Source organism: Pseudorca crassidens, chromosome 4 (genome assembly GCF_039906515.1).
Source record: "Pseudorca crassidens isolate mPseCra1 chromosome 4, mPseCra1.hap1, whole genome shotgun sequence".
Classification (NCBI taxonomy): domain Eukaryota; kingdom Metazoa; phylum Chordata; class Mammalia; order Artiodactyla; family Delphinidae; genus Pseudorca; species Pseudorca crassidens.
The window spans coordinates 25,376,768-25,397,117 of NC_090299.1; positions in this window are offsets into that span (position 1 = coordinate 25,376,768).

Consider the following 20,350-nt stretch of genomic DNA (forward strand, 5'->3'; position numbering starts at 1 on the left):
CTGGTAAAAATAGGGTGGGTGGAAGAATAATATCTGAGAATCCCTTTTCCATTTTTCCAGTATGAGCAGATATTAATTAACTAATCATGCAACTGTGAAGGGGTAGTGCTTTTTAGATATATAAACCCAGTGACTGTAATTTGATCTCTGTACACTAAGATACACACCCATTACATATATATGAATAGACTACCTTTTTTTCCCCAGAAGGGTATTATTTCAAATAATGGAAAAATGGGTTTCAGGAGCTGTAAGATCCTATAATGAAACATTTTGTTTACTTTCAAATAGTATTACACAAAAGGAAACAAATTTTGCAAAACATTTTGCTTTCGTTGAGATAAATAATTAAAATGGTATGGAGAATACTATTAAAATTTGAAAGTTAGAGAAATTGTATACATTATGAAAGGTGTTTTCATATTAAAATGTAAAAACATTAAAGAGAAATGAAACAAGTATTGCCTTTTTGTTCAAAATTAACTACCCAGTGGAGAAAAGGGAACCAACCCTCTTGCATTGTTGGTGGGAATGTAAATTGATACAGCCATTATGGAGAACAGTATGAAGGCTCCTCAAAAAACTAAAAATAGAACTACCATACGACCCAGCAATCCCACTACTGGGCATATACCCTGAGAAAACCATAATTCAAAAAGAGTCATGTGCCACAATGTTCATTGCAGCACTATTTATAATAGCCAGGACATAGAAGCAACCTAAGTATCCATTAACAGATGAATGGATGAAGAAGATGTGGTACATATATACAATGGAATATTACTCAGCCATAAAAAGAAATGAAATTGAGTTATTTGTAGTGAGGTGGATGGACCTAGAGACTGTCATACAGAGTGAAGTAAGTCAGAAAGAGAAAAACAAATACCGTAGGCTAACACATATATATGGAATCTAAAAAAAAAAAAAAAAAGGTTCTGAAGAACCTAAGGGCAGGACAGGAATAAAGACGTAGACATAGAGAATGGACTTGAGGATACAGGGAGGGGGAAGGGTAAGCTGGGACGAAGTGAGAGAGTGGCATGGACATATATACACTACCAAATGTAAAATAGATAACTAGTGGGAAGCAGCCACATAGCACAGGGAGGTCAGCTCGGTGCTTTGTGTCTACCTAGAGTGGTGTGATAGGGAGGGTGGGAGGGAGACGCAAGAGGGAGGAGATATGGGGATATATGTATACGTATAGCTGATTCACCCTGTTATAAAGCAGAAACTAACACACCATTGTAAAGCAATTATACTCCAATAAGGATGTTAAAAAAAATTAACTACACAGATTTTACCTTTTTTAGAACTAATAAAAAGTATAATAAGGTTTCAATGGTAAGTTTAAATAGAATTTCATTTTCTCTACATATATATGAATAACAAGATGAGTCACATGTTGATTTTTTAAATTAATTTCTTTGAAAATAACTTTATATTAGGCAACTTCTTTGTCCTTCTAACACTAAGGATTGGCACCTGTTTAAAAATATCAATTTTTATAGGAGAAAAGTCATTACTACATATCACTTTTAGTAATTTAAGCCACAGTAAATATTTGTATATTTTATAGAATCCTTTTTACAAAGACATTTATATTACAGAGTGCATATATTTTGAGAAAAATAGATACAGATTTTTTTTTTTTTACTCTACAATTGCATGTATCTGAAATAATCCCTCAGCTGATAAAATTGATAAAACAAAAGCTCAGTAGCTTAACTGCAGCAAGTTATTTATACTCCAAAAAGCCAAATGACAGTGATTACAACCACATAATTGATGAGTTAAATGAGTTTTATGTTCCCCAAACAATTTTAAAGCTGAGTAACCCAAATTTATTAGCCATATCCAGATGGAATATAAAGTCAATATATTGCTGTTTATGTATCAAGTCAGAGAAAATTATTAAGGATGATTTCAGCCACGGATGGTTAGGGTGGGAGACCTTGGTTAAATTCTGAGGCTATAATTCAAGGAAATTTTGGTAGCTTCAAAGCTAGTGTAACAAATAAGATAACTGTGCAGTAATAGACTTTAGCTGAATTATTTTCTTGACTTAAAAAATGTACAACCGAAGTTGAAGTAGCAACTCCATAAAGCATTTCAAAATATACTGTTGGAAAGAAATATTTTATTCAGGCTTATTAGCAAGTAAGACTTCACATTCATGGAACTTGTAAAAATTATATATAAATAGATATTTTTATACAACTAAAATAGAAATGAGCTGTTGGCAAGTACTTGAAAATGATTCTGTTTTAGCACCATTTTATCATAGGAAATCTGAAAGATTTTTTTTTTAAATGAAGTACTAAATGGCTTTAGCTGAAAATAATAGCACGTATCTTGATCACTAATAATTATCATATAAACATGAATATAATCATGGAATATCAAAAGATATTAAAGGGTACATGCAAAGGAATATTAAAAATACATCTTTTCATAGACACTGGGGTTTTTCATTCTAGTTTTAAATGATATTAGATAGAATACATGGGAATCAGCCCCCACACTTCAAGTTATTCACTGTAATTGTGGGCAAGATACATAAATCCTCAAGACAGTGCATTCAAGCATTCTTTACCTCAAATCATACTTGCATAGCCCATTAGTATGTAATTGTCAAGAAATGTGAAGATTTGAGATTTTATGCTATAGCAAGATAACAAGTTATCTTGCAAGGGTTTCATGAATGCTTGGAGAACGTATGAGACTCCTGAGTCAGAAACGAAGGACTATATTACGTACAGCACTGCAGGCGGCCTTAACATTAGCATATTTGTGTCAGTTTCCTTTGTTCCCCAATTCCACAAAGACAAAGCAGATGGGCCCAGATGGATGTCTTCACATATGATGGGCTGTGTTTTAGGAAAAGAATCCTGAGCATAAGCATGTCTATCTTATACTCTGGAGAGAAAATTATTATTATTATACTAGACTATAAGCCTGTCACCCCTTTGCTTCAGAGGAAGGCAGTCTATCTTCAAAGGCTGTTCACTATATAAACAGCCTTGAAAAGATATCCAGAACAAAATGGCAGCCAATGTCTTCTGCAAGATTTGCAGAAATGTGAGAGAACTATGAAAACGTGTCTTCCAACAGTAATAAGCACCATTCATTTATTAAAAAAATATGATGGAGCACTGTATCTAGACACTATTCTAGGAATTTACAATACAGTGATAATTAGACAGACCAGGTCCCTGCTCTCATGAAGGTCCCTTGCTCTCATGCCTTAAGCAAGGCAGAGAATTTCAGGAAGTGTTTAGATTAATGACACAACAATATACTCGGTGCCTGTAAGAAAATCATATAGTGGGGTCAGAGAAGCCTTTTTTGAGATTGCTTTTGAGTTGAGACCTCGATTATAAGATCCATGACAGATGGAAAAGTGAGAAGAAAGGCCTTGAGACAAGTTGAATAAAAATAAAGATTGTTATGTTAATGAGTTTGAAATTACACATATGGACAAATTCCTGTAAAAATATATTTTTACCTTTTTCAAGATGAAATATAAAGCATAAATACCCTTATAGTCATTGAAGAAGTTTGTTCAGTATTTTAAAATTTTTCTCACAGAGGAAATGTGTTTGACAGGCAAGTTTTAGAAAATATATAATCAACAAATATATCTGAGAATTCTAATATTGTATAAACTTCTCAAAATAAGAAGGGATAAAAAAAGAAAGAAACATTCCCCAACACAGTGTATAAGCCTGGTGTAAATTTAATACCTAAATCAGAGGAAGAGAGTGTGGAAAGGATATTAATGGCCAATCCCTATTCAGGAACAGAGAATCAAAAACTATAAATAAAATATTAGTGAATAAAGAAGAGACTTTCTAAAAGGAAAGGTGGCCAACTTGTTTTTGCATACTGTTGAGAGCTCATGATTCACAATTAAAATTCTCAGTAATTCATTCCTCGTGACATTAACCAAGAGTGTTTTCAATGATAAAGGTTGAGAAGAAAGCCCAATTAATGTGGGTTGAGGAGGAAACAAGGGTATCAAGTGAGATCATCCATATCTAACCAGTTCTTTTGTTTTAAAGTGTTAAGATGCAGCTCAAATATCTCCTCTCCGAAAACTTTAACTCTTCAAACTGAAGAAAGTGTCCATACTCTGATTTTAGTACATATCTTGTTTGTGGTTAATAAGGTGTCACTCCATAGACGTTGAGCACATTCCTCATCTCTTCTTTCTTCTCTTTCCATCCAAACTATGTCTTTGTATGTTGAAAGTGATTGGTAGAAGTTTTGCTAAGTCAAGTTGAATTGAATTGAAATGTAAGGTAAATTGAGTTTAATAATTGTGCATATCTTAAAGAAAGGATTCACATTATTCTTAATAAGACCTAGATTCATTTGTAACCAGTGATACTGTAATAGTATGCCAACTGCTCCAAATATTTGGGGGAAAATATAGCACCACATTTAGATATGTGTTCAAATGCAAGTACATTAGTTAAACTCACCATTACGATGTTGTCCTAAAGACCGTGTATTACTTGGAGGCTATTTAAGCTGTCAAAGCAAGGCAGCAGGAGACTGTGTTTTTGCACTACTTAGAAGTGTTAAAAACACAGCGTATGTGGGGGTAAGTGTGTAAACAACTTTAAATAATAACATTTTATCTGAAGTTTACTCAAGCTTGTATTGCAACTTGAAGCAAAACTAAATATAGAGCTGAATGTGGCTTTCTCTGCCATCAAAAGCATGCGTTCTCTGAAACTACATTTTTAATTTGGCTTCTCTAGAATAATGGTTGATAAGAGTGCTTGTTTGTTCTCACTTCCTCATTTGGATATTAAAACATACATCTCTGAAGATGTGTGGTTTTGTTTATATTTTATATTGATTCACAGTCATCTTTTGGCAAGACCAAGGGATGTTTATGAAGTGAAAATGAATGTAGTTTTTTTTATCATCTCTTCTTTACATGCCTGAACAAAGCTCTATGAAAGTGTAACATTTGATACATATGAAAACTTGATTAAAACTTGATTTAAATAAACCTATCTCCTAAATACTTTCTATTCTTTATATATTTTTACTTCACTATATTCATATCAAGTATAAAACTTTGAAGACGGTTTGCTTGTAAAGGTGATTCCAAATGAATGCAAAATATTTCTTTAGGCAATCTAGGGAAATATTTTTTATGGGTATGTGTACGTTTTGATACAGTATCTTCTGTAAAATACATCAGAGAAATTGAACAGGTGCTACCTGATCTGTGCTTCCATTTCATAGTTAGGCTTGAGTTACTGGTCTAGTTTAAAATCATATATTCAAGAAAAAATATTGAAACAAATATATATACTTGAAAATGTCTCAGCTATTATAAAAGTTGAGGTCTTTGTTAATAAAGAAGAATAGAAATCAATCAAGTAATGGTTTGCAGGTGCTAATTAAATTCAGATATACAGATACTCCAATTAAAGTTTGGGAATTCTGATTCATTGGAAGGAAATGCTGAGATTCACAGTGATTGAAGTCATTTTTACTTCAATCTCACTCCTCCCTCTTTTTTCTGTCCCATTTTTAGCAAGCTTTCTCAACCTCCTCAGTTTTCTATTTCCAAAATATCTTGAACTCATTCAGATATGATTTTCATTCCACCACTACCTGAAAGGGTAATTCATTACTTCCACTCTGCCCAGTCCCACTGCCATTTCTTGATTCCCTCCTCTATGACGTATTAGCAACATTTTGAACCCCCTTTATCTTTGAAACATTATCTCTGCTTGTCTTCAAAATCCATATTTTCCTGGTTTTCTTCCTCTCCTTACCTGGCTGCTCCTTGTTATTCTCTTTAAATGGTTCTATGTCATCTCCCAATATTATAATGCCTCAGCAATGAGCCCTTTAATTTCTTCTCTTTTCCATCTTCGTTCACGCCCTTAGTGGTATCATCCAATTTCATCACTTTAAATAGCATTTTATGGTAATGATGCCTATGTTTACATCTCTACAATTCTCTCCTGAACTTTAGATTCATATTCACCTAACTAATCAGTGTTTCAGCTTTGATTCTTATAAACATTTTAAATTTAAAATCCCTGAAGCTGAACTTTCAATCACTAACCATGCCTCCCCATCACCACCACTCAGTCTCTTCCCAGAAACTTGCCATTTCACTAATGGCAACCTTATCCTTTCCGTTACTCAAGCCAAAAGCTTGGGTAGCCCTTTAAGTCTCTTTCTTTCCACCTCCTTTCCAATTTCCAGAAAACCTGTTAGTGTTTTCTTCAAAATATAGGCAGAATCCTACCACTTTTTACTGACTCTACTGCTACTTCTCTGGCCCAAGTCACCAATATTTCTGTCATTACTGTCATTTCCCTGAAACTAGTCTCCTTGTGTCTTCCATGACCGCATTTCAAGCTGTTTTTCCACACAGCAGTAAGATAATTAAAATGTAATTCATAAAACATGGAACCCTTTCGTAGGCCTCTATTGCACTCAGAGTACATGTCAAAGATTTTAGCGAAGTGTATGAGCAAATACAAGGTTCCCATTCCCAGCAGCATCAGCACCAACACCTTTCTAACTTAATTACCTGCTAACAGATACTTCAGCCAAACTCACATCCTTGCTGTTCTGGACTCACGCCAGGTGTGCTTCTGAGCCACTCTTGCTCTACCTGGAATTCTCTTGTCCTGCATATCTGCATGGCTTGACACTTGCTTCTCCAGGTCTTTACTCAAATGGCATTTAACTTAGTGAAGCTTTTCTTTGCTATTCTATTAAAATGGCAATTTGCTCCTTTCCTTGTGTGATTTTTCTTCATAACATGTATCACCATATAATAAGTGATTTATTTTACTTATATATTTTGTTATTTTCTGTTTCACTCCACTAAAATGTCAGCTCATAGGTGACTTTTATTTCTATAAAATTGTGATTTTGAACATTTCAAAAAACATCTTTCTTGCTGTTCTGATACTATTTGATTTCAATAAGTAACAAAGGAGACTTTACCTCATTATTTGATACTGATTAGTTTTTCTTTCTGTTTACTTTCATACTTCTTGAAATTAAGAAAAATCAGTGTCTTAATGTAGAATATGAATATATTCTATTATAAATTTGAAACTAATGTGCTTCTTGATTTATTTTTAAAAATACAGAAAATATATTTTGGATATGAAAATTATTTTCTCTGGCAAGTACTTTGATTACCTATTCTACATTTTTTCATAAAATTATATAATGATCCTTGTTGAATTAGAACTCTTACACTATCTCTTCTACCACATACTCAATCCTCAGACAGTGTAAGTAGATGAGAATAACTTCTAACTTAGCCTTGATATATTTTAGAAGAAACCCTTTCCAGATTTAAATTACTTATCCTAAATCAGCCAGTTCCCTGCTCTTAGACTGTTTTAATTAACCATTTGAGACTTAAGACAATTATGACATAGTAGAAGCAAAAAAGCACATAATGGCATAATCATTATTTAAAAGCACTCTGGGGATAATGTAGGTTAAACGGCCTGCTGGTCTCACTGTTCCTTCTGTCCAGTGTTGTCACTGACATTTCACACTCCTTATTTGTGAAACGTTAGATAGTTTGATTTTGCATTGTATGGCACGTGCTCTAATTAGGGAAGTTGTATCCACTTTTGCACAGATGTGGTGATGAATGATACTAAACATAATACAGTTGCCTGGATTAGTAAGGAATAAGGAAAACATAGGAAATCGCAGAAGCAAAGCTATCAGGTGCAAAGATTTAAGTAATTTTTATTGCTTTGGTTATTGAATGGAAAAATAATATATTATTCAGATGGAATGCAAAAGAAAGAAAAGAATGTTTATATAGAGATTAGGATAAAAGCTACTGAATATAAAGGTAGAAAATTTAAGTCAAAATGTCCCAAGATCTCTTCTTCTACCTATGAAGACCCAAATATTTCAGCAAATTAGCTGTAAATGAAGAGGAAATGAGACCTATCCATTATTGTATTCTTTTATTCACTTAAATATTCCTATGGGTATAGAATACAACATTTTTGACTATTATAAGAATGAAATCAATTATAAGGAAGAGATATCACTGGTGTTTAGGGACCTAAGTAATGAATGTTGCTTTCTTGGACATTTTTGTTCCACTATAGAAGCTTAGAGGATGACATTAATATTTATTTCTCTCTATTCCTGGGTCTAATTAAATCTGATCAACTGTGCTGGATTGACTGTCTTTGATTAACAATGTCTCAATTACCTAAATTATAAATACTTATAATAAGCTTCTGCCTTAGAGGCATATTGTGCTATTTACTAAGAACCAAAGAAATCCCAAGAAAATTGATTTACCAGGACAGAAGCCAAAATGCTAGGTAGAAATATGCATTGAATAATCTTGTATGAATGTTGCTGTTTCCCTGCAACCATCATTATTTTCTAACTTTATTCCAGACTAAGGAGACATCTTATAATGATATTGAAACTTCTAGTAAAACTTTTATTTTATTTCTTTTAGTTAGACAACAATTTTATTTAATGTAAATACTAAGATGTTTCCAAAATCAAAAATTGGAAGTAAAACATGTATTTAATATTTAATGCAACCCATCAACTGAGGAAAAATATAGGTGCAGAACTACACCAATTGTCTTATTATACTCATTGCAATTCTGTTTACACATCCTTTCTGTGATTATGCCATATCTGGTGGGAAATACTATACCAACCTCAGCACACATACACGTAGCTCCAAACTGCCCATTCTTATTACTGGAGGCAGTGACACGAAAAGGGGTGAAGCCTGGGAACAAAATGAAAATGGGTGAGAAGATCAAAAGAAAGAAAGTGGATGGGAAAAAACCTAAATGTGGCAGAAAAAATCAAATCCACCAAGAGAAGCCACGGAAGGACTTTTCTCACGGTAGTGTTTTATGACTAAAACAGGAATTAATTGATAAGCAGACCAACAATATTAAATACAATGTTGAATAAAGTCTACAGGCTAAAGAAATAATTAGAGAAATAAAGATTTACGATTAAAAAAAGATGTTTGCAGCAAAATAATTTTCATGTGAAATTTCACATGAACTTTTCAAAATGTAGGCGACATTAACCAAAGAAAAATATAGGCGAGGCTTTGATAAGGATTTTATAATATGTATGAATGAAAGTGTCTCAGTATTCTTCCAGGGAAAAATGTTTAAGTGATCTCAAAAAGTTAGAAAACTAGTTTCAGGCCTTTGTATCTCTGGCAGTAGTTTGAGTCAGAATAAAGAGTAGCAAATAAGTGACATAATTTGGTGTGTCATTTAAATGTTCCATTTTTCATCTGTGAATTAATGCTATAGGTAATATTTTGCTATTTTAATTGGGACTTCTGTGACTTTTATAAATTGAGCATACTTTTTATTCACGGATTATCCATTTGCATTTAGCCATTTGTGAGTCAACCTATTGAAGTCCTTTGTCCAATTATCACTTATAGTATGTACTTTTCCTTCATTGACTTTTACGAATTTTTACATGTTCTAGATACTAGTCTCATATGAATTTCAAATGTTGCAAATAATCTCTGCACAGTGTACTTTTCTCTCTGTTATTTTTGTCAATGTTTAGAATTTTATATCAATTTTAACCTTATGGTTGGTGCTAGTTGAATACTATTCAACCCATCGTCTCCCTAAGGTCCTATTTTTCTCCTACTTTCTATTTTATTACCTTTATAGTTATCTTTGTCATATTTTGGTCTTTAGTCCAGCAGAAATCCACTTATATACAATTTTGTTTTTCTCCTTACCTAAGCAAGGTTTCTAAACATTATTTACTACACAATTCATTCTCTCCCTATTAATTGATGGTACTATCTTTATGATATATAAATTTTCTAAATACAAGTGTCCATCTTTGAAGTTTTTATCTTGTACCACTGGTCTTGACTTTTCTAGTAATATTAACAGCAAATTTTTACTACACTGTTGCTATAATTTATTTTACTACCTGACAGGGCAAGTTCTTCCCCATACCCTCCACTTTGCACTTCTCATTCAGAGTCGACTTAACTCTCTGAGAACTTCATTCTCCTACATTTATCTTAGAACATGTTTTAGAATAATCAGAATAACTTTAGAATTAACTCAAAATAATCTATCCACAGAATTTGATTGGAATTACAATAAACTTAAGTAATACTTCTGGAAAATTGACATTTTGAAATAAATAATCTTATCTAGGAGTAGGAAATATCTTAATTTGTGTCCTTTAATAAAATTTAATCACTTTTCTCAACTGGAGGTCTTATGTATTCTTTTCAAGGTAATAATTAAAAAATACACCATAGTTCCTGGGATTCTGGGAATTATATCTTATTTTTCCATTGTAATTTCCATTTTCAATTTATTATTGTTGACATAAGTAAATACTATTAATTTTTGCAATCTACTTATTAGAATCACTCAGTAAGGTGTTAAAAAACACTGGGTCTGTAATACTTAGTTGTAGTGAAGGAGCTGAAACTCTCCAGTTATGGTTACCAGATTTAGCAAGTAAAAATACAGATAAAAACAAATACTGTTTTAGAATAAGTATATCCCATGAAAAAACAGGGACATAATAAAGTTATTCATTGTTTTTCTAAAATTCAAATTTAACTGGAAGTTCTGTATGTTATCTGGCAACCTGTGCTCAAGTGATTCTCTTTCATAGGCAATACTGGGAATGACTCATGCGGCTGATTATATTGCCTGCAACTAATAATAATTTTATTACTTGCCTTCAGATCATTACATTTCATTCAGTTTCAAGTAATTAATAAATTTCCTTATGATTCATTAAGCCAATGGAAATGTGTAGGATGCTTATTGGAAGTGTATTGGTCTGTTCCATTATTCTGGCTCATGCATTATGGATGATTCAGTTAGGTGTCCATTTTTAGGGTGATCGTATTCTTTTCTGTGTAGTTCCTTTCTCCTGTGTATTCCTTCTGAGACATCAGCCTACCTGTTGGTAATGTCAGATCTCCATTTCAGTATCTCCTGTGGAAATTTGGAACCATATTCTGGGTGTGCTCATTGCTATCCTGCCTTCAAATTTTTGGAACAATGCTCATACTAAATGTAAATTGTGAATGAGCAATAATTAGTCCATATTTGCTTACTTGCCTTATTTGTATTTGTTTTCAATTTCAAAAAAATTTACAGCTTTATGTAAAACCTAGAGGAGAACTCAGCAGAGAGAGAAACAAATTGCATCAGACAACAAAAAATTAATTTTTGCATTAAATTAAAATGTGCTGAAATACCATTCCACTCATTGATGGAAACAGGCAGCTGTAGTTAAGGATTACATCACATTCCCCAAAGTGCGATTAGGATTGCAGTGTATTATGCAGTAAAATGGAGTGTGTACATCAAACTTCCCAGAGGTTTCAAGCTAGGGATGGGGCTGGAGATCTGAGAGCAATGGTGGAAAAGCTTTCTAATAAAATTTTGTTCTGTAGAATATTCACAAACTTTCACTGATTGTAGGTATTATAAAAACTACTGATATTAGTAGAGAATTAAATATCTCCTTTATAAACTGATTGTAAAGAGAGATACATAATACCTTTGTCTGCCAGAAAGCACAAGTTGATTTTCAAAATCAAATTGCTTGAATTGCAAAAAATTCTATTTTGAAAACTGAACACAAATAAGAGTGAGATAGAAATGGAATAAGAGAAACTGCAAGCTATTGTTAACAAACTAATACTATTGAAACTATTTATTGTAAATGTACTTAAATTATACCCCCAGAGGTCACTACTGAAGATATTATATATTTGAATATGCTGATAAGTTAATAAAAGCAAACATTTCAAAATACAATATTTTCCCAAAAAGATAGTGTAGAGAGCAAAAAATTAAGATAAAAGTTGAACATTGCCAATGTTAGAAAATTACATACATGCCAGCTGCTTCCATTCTGACATAGGCCTTATTTTGCTGTCTCTTCTATATCAATATGAGGTTTACTCTGACAAGACGTTTACCTAAACAATAGTACTTTCCATGTGAAATCAAATCTAATTCAGTGTAACTTTTATAAAAGCTAAATAGCAATGTACATGTCTGGATACTGTAGACTGACTGACTTCTGAACGTGAACCTTGGCTCTGTTTCTGATTAGCTAAGCAACCTAGAGTTAAGGGACTATTCATCCCAGATCTTTAGTGTTCTTTTATGCAAAGTAAGAATAACTCTTACCTCGGGGATAATCCAAAGTTACGACTTTTTTTTTTTTTAAAGAAGATGTTGGTGGTAGGAGTTTATTAATTAATTTATTTATTTTGCTGTCTTGCGTCTTCATCTCTGTGCGAGGGCTTTCTCTAGTTGTGGCAAGCGGGGGCCACTCTTCACCGCGGTGCACGGGCCTCTCACTATGGCGGCCTCTCCTGTTGCGGAGCACAGGCTCCAGATGCGCAGGCTCAGTAGTTGTAGCTCACGGGCCTAGTTGCTCCGCGGCATGTGGGATCCTCCCAGACCAAGGCTCGAACCCATGTCCCCTACATTAGCAGGCAGATTTTCAACCACTGCGCCACCAGGGAAGCCCCATGACTCTTTTTGATGTCCCCTGTCCATCCTGTTCCTGTCCTTCATCTCCTTGATCTCCAAAGCCTCCCATCCCATCACTGTCCTTTATGACTTGCTCCTGACATTTCATGTGTCTTGCTTCAATACAAACCTCCAGGGCACTTTGTTCTTCCATTCTTATGCTACTGTCTCTTAAGATACATTTTTCTAAGTTTTTGGTTTTTATATTTCCAAAGAGCAGAGGAATGTATACAAGTACAGGGGCAAAGGTATTATGGGAGCCTAGGTGGAGACACTACTGTATAAGGTTTATCTCACTACATTTTTCTTTATCCTCCTTTTTTCTTCATTTCATTATCAACATCACCATGATCTTAATTCAGGTATAATCACACTATTTTTTCCATACTCAACTGAGCTGTCCAGAAGTTGCACAACCAGTTGAGCATAATAATGTATCATCTTTGGTCCTACCTGTCCTTTCTTCATACTGGGTTGAGTTCTGAATAGAAGCCAATCAATTTTCACTAATACACTATTGCAACACATTTGAAGCTAACCAACATTGCTCACCATCGCCAGGAATTCCCTTGACTCATGGGAATTCTCTTTAGTCATTGCTGAGCATGTGTAACAAGGGTCCCTCTCATTGGAATAGTCTGTAAATAGAAAAAAAATACACAAAAATCTACAACAGTGAAGTTAAATGACTTTCTAAATCATTAACCACAAGCAACACGGAGAACTGAAAATAGACCCCAGATATCCAGGGCCACAATTGCATCACTAAGCCACACTCTCCTTTTGGCAAAAGCCTTAGAATGATTAATAAGCTTATGGGTTAAAGTGCACAGGAGAACTTCCTTTGTAGACCAACAATAAGGAGATGTGTTCTCATTTTATTTTAATATCTTAGCAAACCACAGATAAATATATTAAAATCACATTATGCTGGATGATAAAGCTCTTTCAGAAATAAGAGATGTGTTGCTGACTTTTACTTCAACAGGTGTTAACAAAACAGTCCTTTAGCGTTCTTGCCTTAAATGCTGATGTTGCTGATAATATTTGCTTTGACTTATGTAGTTAGCTTATCCACTAGGATTATGTAGACTATTTGCCTAGAAAATTTATAAAATAATGAGATGTCCTTGGCATTTCCATCCACAGGAATCAAATGATTAACATAATATATTAGTTTTATTGTGTCCCAGTAAAATATACTTTTTTGCACATGACCCACAGTAAAAAATAAATTTTACATTGTGATTCTTCCCTTCAACACATAATTTGGAGATATATTACTGAAAGTAGATATTTACTACTTGCAATGTATTTTGCTATTTTCTGTTTTATTCAATAATATCTCCTTTTTTTTAAATGCTGGACAAAACATAGATTTTAGGACCAAATTCAGTTTGGTCTATTCTATAGAATCTCGTTAGAATGACTTCAAATTGTGTGGAAGATGTATACATGTTTTCTTTCCACTGATATAACTATTATACTATGGATAATAGGGTATTGTAAGAAAGATGTTGGCCAACTGCTTTTCAAATTCCTGAGCAGAAAACACACAAAGCTATGTATCATCTCCTCTTGTACTATTAGAATACAAGAAGTTTTTCTCTATCATTTCTTCCCACTAACTCCAAAACCAACCATGATTTCACTCTTGCCTTGATCATGTCAATAGAAGAGTTCTTACCAGGAACACAAGCTACTTTACATCAAACATTCAATTGACACATTTTCAATCCTCATCTTATTTATCCTCTCATCAATATGTGATGGTGTTGACCATCCTTTCTAAATCCCTCTTTTCTTTCATCTGTTCTTATACCATGGCTCAGCCTGAAGCTTTTTTCATTCTCACTTCATATTTTCTAGTCTCAACCTTGAGCACAGCTTAGGTTATCATTTATATGAAAATATGAAAATTATTTATAAATTTATGTCTCCAGCTCAGACATTCCTTTCACATTTCAAACCAATGTCATCAACTTCAAGGTTGACATCTCTCCTACTTATTTTCAGCCTTAGTTAATATTGAAAACCATATTTGATATAGCAACAAAGACTCTTCAAAATCAACCTATCCATAATCAAATGTTATCAAACACCCCAATCCAGCACTTCTTTCTTTTCCAGTATTACCTATTTCAGTGAGTGTCACCAATATACATTTCAGTTGTATACTTTAGAAAATCTGTATTTCCCTTAATCTTCATCCAGTGCTATTAACTTTTTCATTTAAATAACCCTAATTCTTTAGATTTGTACCCACCATGCCACTACACATAGAAACCATTGTCTCTTACCTGGTCTATTATAACAGTTTCCTAAAATTTCTTTCTGGATCTCCTCTTGCCCTCATCTTAATCATTCTCCACCCTGCAGCCAGAGTATATTATTTTTTTAAAAACACACATCTGGTAATGTGAATTTCCTAGAAAAAAATCTTACCTTGTGTCTGATTGCTCTTAAGATGAAAAGTCCTAAGTTCTCAGAGAGGCATAGAAATCTAACATGGCCCAACCTCTCTGTAACCCTTCAGTTGCATGTATTCGCTCTCACCGCAAGCCCTTGTCCTTGGTTCCTCCTTGCTCTTTATGTTGAAGCCCCATGGGAATTTTTGCAGTTCATCAGACATACTTTCTTTCCTCCCATCCTTTATATCTGCCATTTTAAATGCCAGCAATGAATTTTAATATTAACTTGGTTTACCTAATTTTTAGTCAAGCATATTTCGCCTGTTATCACTACATCCAATCCCTTAGCATATTTCCATAAGTCTCTGCTTCTTTCTTTCAACATTTCTCACAGATATAATATTTTAATTAATGTCTATCCCTATTCAGCTGTAAGCTCTATGAGGGCATGATCTGTGTCTATTTTTCCTTAGCATTGGGTCTCTGGCATTTATAAAAGGTATTCACTATATATTATTGTTTAATGTATGAACAAACTCTATTAAAGTGTTAAGTTAGGGAGTAGATTTCAGCTGTTACAAGAAGTGTGTTACGTGTTAAAAGAGTATTTTAACAATAATTGGTAAACATAAAATGATGTAAATAAATATGTTTATGAAGTTTGCTTCTTTGCAAAATTGTCAACAATTAGATAGGAATCCACATATATTGTAGGATAAAATCTCTTTTAGGAATTTTTCTAGTTATAAATACTGTAAAAGATTACAGTTACATAATTTAGCTAAAATTACATGATTACATTTTACAACTATAGCTAGAGTCCAAAATTAAAATACTTTAAGCTCATAGACTTTTGTGAATTAATTGTAATAACTAGAACCTATTCAAGAATTTTAGTAACCACCAAATAGCCCTAAAATAACTAATTTGCATACACTCATATTTTGTGCCAGATTTACTTGGCATCACATCCAATAAAATGGTAATAAGATGTGTATAACATGCAAAACTTGGATACATATCTAATCTCTATAGCTCCTACACATGCACAAAATGCAAAATGACAGTGAGTGGTTATTGCTATATCTGTTTGTTCTCCCTGAAAATAAATGGTGAAAACATGTATTTAAAAAATTTTTATAATACACTATATATTTACAAAACATCTCCAGGTACACAACATAACATCTCACCATGCACAAGTTATTTGGCAAGAAAATTAGAAGGTTAAGACTGTTGCCTAATTATACATGATGCCAAGATATAAGATTTTGAATAATAAATGTCTTAATCATAAAAAATATGGTTAATTTGATACTTTATCAACTCAAACTGATAACAGTTGTCCAACTTACTTGAGTAACATGCTTCAAAATTTAAATATGACTCTTGAGGTATCTACCAACTGATTCAAAATAAGTGAAACTTAAGTGTCCCCAGGCCTCAGCACCCAGTGAAATGAAGTTGCATTAGTGACAATTACCTAACGTATATTTTACTATTACTTACCCTTTGCCTATGTAATGCAGGCCACTCAATTCCTCTTCCCTTCCTAATGATGTCCCCTCATGTCTGTTGCTGAAAATCTCAAAAGGAAGCCTTATATGAGATCAAAAAACAATCAATTGATTATTTTAACCAAGACATCTACCATCTTATTCCTCTTCATCTTCAACCTTTACACAATAAGGGTTCCTGTCCTTTGAAAAATGTCATTGGCTTAATAAAGGCCTTGTCTTCTACTGCTTACGTGACAGCGACTAAGTGATGCTGGTTGCAGTGCAGAAATAGAGATAGTATCACATAACTCCATGCCATTCTTCGTCATTTGGCACTTAAAGCCGCACTCTTGTCCCTAAACAATAACTTGTCCTAAATCAGCTTCTTTTTTTTTTTTTTCTTTTTTTGCAGTACGCAGGCCTCTCACTGTTGTGGCCTCTCCCGTTGCGGAGCACAGGCTCCGGACGCGCAGGCTCAGCGGCCATGGCTCACGGGCCTAGCCGCCCCGCAGCATGTGGGATCTTCCCAGACCGGGGCACGAACCCGTGTCCCCTGCATCGGCAGGCGGACTCTCAACCACTGCACCATCAGCTTCTTAATCATATCTTCTCTCTTCATGTAGAGGCTCCAGACTAGTCAAAGGGTCTGGCTGAGTGCAGGTGGCACCGCACCCCACCCACTCTACACTCTTTGTTTTCTTCCCTTTATTTTCCTCTTTGTGGTTCACAAATACACTTTCATATACATAAAGTCATCAAAAGGCTTTCGCTAAAGTAAAAGGCTCTGTGGATAGCAAATACCTCAAATAGATGCTTGAGCATAGGGGGTCACTTAATGCAACTAACCAGATGAAAGCAAGACATGGGAATACCCTGAATATTTTTAGAACATTATTTTAGACTAGTGTCAAGCAACTAAGTGACATTATGAGTAAAATATGTTTTGTTTATTTTTTCAGATTTGGTTCATTTTGTTTTAAGCCACTATCCTGTTCACAGTGAGACATTAAAATGTATTGAATATGTTTCTTTTTAAAATACATTCCTTTAGACCAGTGGCATACAACAGGTAATGTGCAGTTGAGTGAAATGTGGTGTTTGTTTTGTTTTTAACTGGTGGAACAATAGAAACAGAAAAGAGTGGGCTTCTTCCATGATATTTTTATGGATGAGAAGAATCAAACTCTAAATTGAAAAATTATTTTATCATGAAACATGTCAGGGTTCTAAACATCTATCTGATTATCAATTCCATGTGAACTTAACTACTTCATGATTTTCAGAATTGTATTCATTAACTTCATATCCATTCCTATAAATTACAGTGGAAATAAATTCTTCATGTTAGCAAAAATTAATATAATATTTTGATATGTTTATGTTTAGACCATCTAGTGTACATTATTTTGTAGAAATAATCTGATCTACTTGCTGGATCATCAGTGTCTAAGATATACATAAATATTGTGGCCCTATAGGAAGCATTTATAAAAATAAATGATGATATAGCATTAAGTTAGTTTCTCATGATAGTTATTCTTTGGTATCCCCAAGGGATTGGTTCCAGGACCCACAGGATACGAAAATCCAGAAAAGTTCAAGTCCCTTGTATAAAATGGCACAGTGAAGTTGACCTTCCATATAGGTCAAATTTTGGGGCTTCCCTGGTGGCGCAGTGGTTGAGAGTCCGCCTGCCGATGCAGGGGACATGGGTTTGTGCCCCGGTCCGGGAAGATCCCACATGCCGCAGAGCGGCTGGGCCTGTGAGCCATGGCCGCTGAGCCTGTGCTCCGCAATGGGAGAGGCCACAACAGTGAGAGGCCCGCGTACCGCAAAAAAAAAAAAAAAAAAATTTGATCAGCTGTTGGCTGAATCCATGGATGCGTAAGCCGCAGACAAAGAAGGTAAACTGTATTTCTTATTTCCAAGTCTAATGATCCCCAGTATAAAATGTATACAATAACTTTCCCAAATCATGGAAGTATAGGCTCTCAGGTGGGGAGGCAATCTCAAAAACCATCTCTATCTTATAACGTTCAACACGGGCTCTAGAGTCAGAACGGGTGGCTCCAAGTCCTACCTCCTCTGCTTGCTGGCCCTGTGCTCTAAAATAAAATGCTTTGCCACGGCTTGTGCCATATCTAAAATGGGGAGAGTAATAATATCTGTCTCTGTGGATGTGTTCTGAAGAGTGAATGAGTCCATTAATAGGAAATGCATAGAATAGTGCTTGGCAAACTGTTATTTATTCTTCTATTGTCTGAGACCTTCATTATACAAATGAGAAAAATGAAGCCAACAAAAATTGTCTCATGAAATTATGATTGGTTTGTGATGCTATTCATTCATTTTTATTTATTTTTTCATATTTCCTTCTTTCTGTCCCTAAATATTCTTTGGATGCCGACTCTGTGTGAAATAGCGTACTAATATAGTTCTCTCTGCTAGGTGCTTCAATGTTCTCTTGCTAGGAAATCATTTAGTATGTCCTGCTGTAGTATAAATGGCAATGTGCCAGAGAATATGTGTCACCCAGGTCCCATGCCTCTTGCCTTAAAGACTCAGTATCATGTTTTGTTATTTCAAAACTAAACACTAATGTATCATTGATCTATTAACCTTTTTTAAAAGTATATTGCACTGCAAATTTTAGGACACTCATGTGGAAAATAAAAAATATGTATAGGTGGTATGCCAGACTTCTCTGCTTAGTCTTACTGACTCTAATTTCTTTACTCGCATGCTACCTAATATAGTAGAATAATAACTTCAACCTCTGAAGTTATATCCATTCATAGTTAAAAGTTGCCTCTGTAACACAAATGCTCACTCTATAATTTTAAACAGAAGAGTTGATGGCAGAGATTTTTTGAATTTCCTTTCCAGTTTTTTCTTTAAATGTCACTAATTTTGCTTTTAATTCCTCTTTGAGTAAATTATTCCATTTCCTCAATAACTGAATCACTAGGGAAGTCTAAATGAATATACAACCTAAATTATCCATTTTGCGATATCAGAGTCTTTATTTCACTTATTGACTTAAAATATGTATTTTTCTTTATTTTTACTACTTCTAAGAAGATGTTGGGCATTTTACAAGTGCATTATCTCCTGTTTAAGGCTACATGTCCATTTTCATTTTCATATTTCATTTCCTTAGAAAATAGTCTCTGCTTATGAACTTTGTTTATAAGATTCTTAAGCCTAAATATTTCAGGTCTCCTTTAAAAAGTGCTATTTTAGTTTATTACTTATTTTTTAGTAAGAATAACAGAACTGAAAAAAATGCTTCCCTAGCTGATTATAACTGAAGTGAGAAAATTGATTTTTGGTCCAAGTGTTCAGATCAGGAGACTGGTTTCAATTTTGAAGGATTTTGCCTTGTCAAGTGTGGAGGCCATCCTGGTCCTTTGGAAGTTAGATGGTAGAAGCACTCATGTTCTGATAACCATTAGAGTTCAATATAAAACTAACTCCCTTCGTGTTGATTCAGAGTTTGCTAAGCAGCATTTTAATGATAAGCTGTCTTCCCATAGTGACTAGAAATTTGGGAATTCATAAAACTACACATCATTTCTTGTGCATTCAACAGTCTGTGACCACTCTGAGAGAGGAATTAATTCTCAGGGTAATTATCAAATCAGATCCTGGTTCTACTCTGGCAAAATGATAGTTCAAGGAAAATGCTACCTTGTAAGGTGGTAGCTGAGCTGGGCACTCGCCCTCATGTAGAAATACACTCTATATCTTTAACAGTGTGCTCTTCATTTAAAGCGTCTACTGACAAAATGATTTCTGTGGCCAATCTAGTGAAAATAGTTGGATGACCAAATTGTGTATTACTGTTGTACATTATTTAGAATTT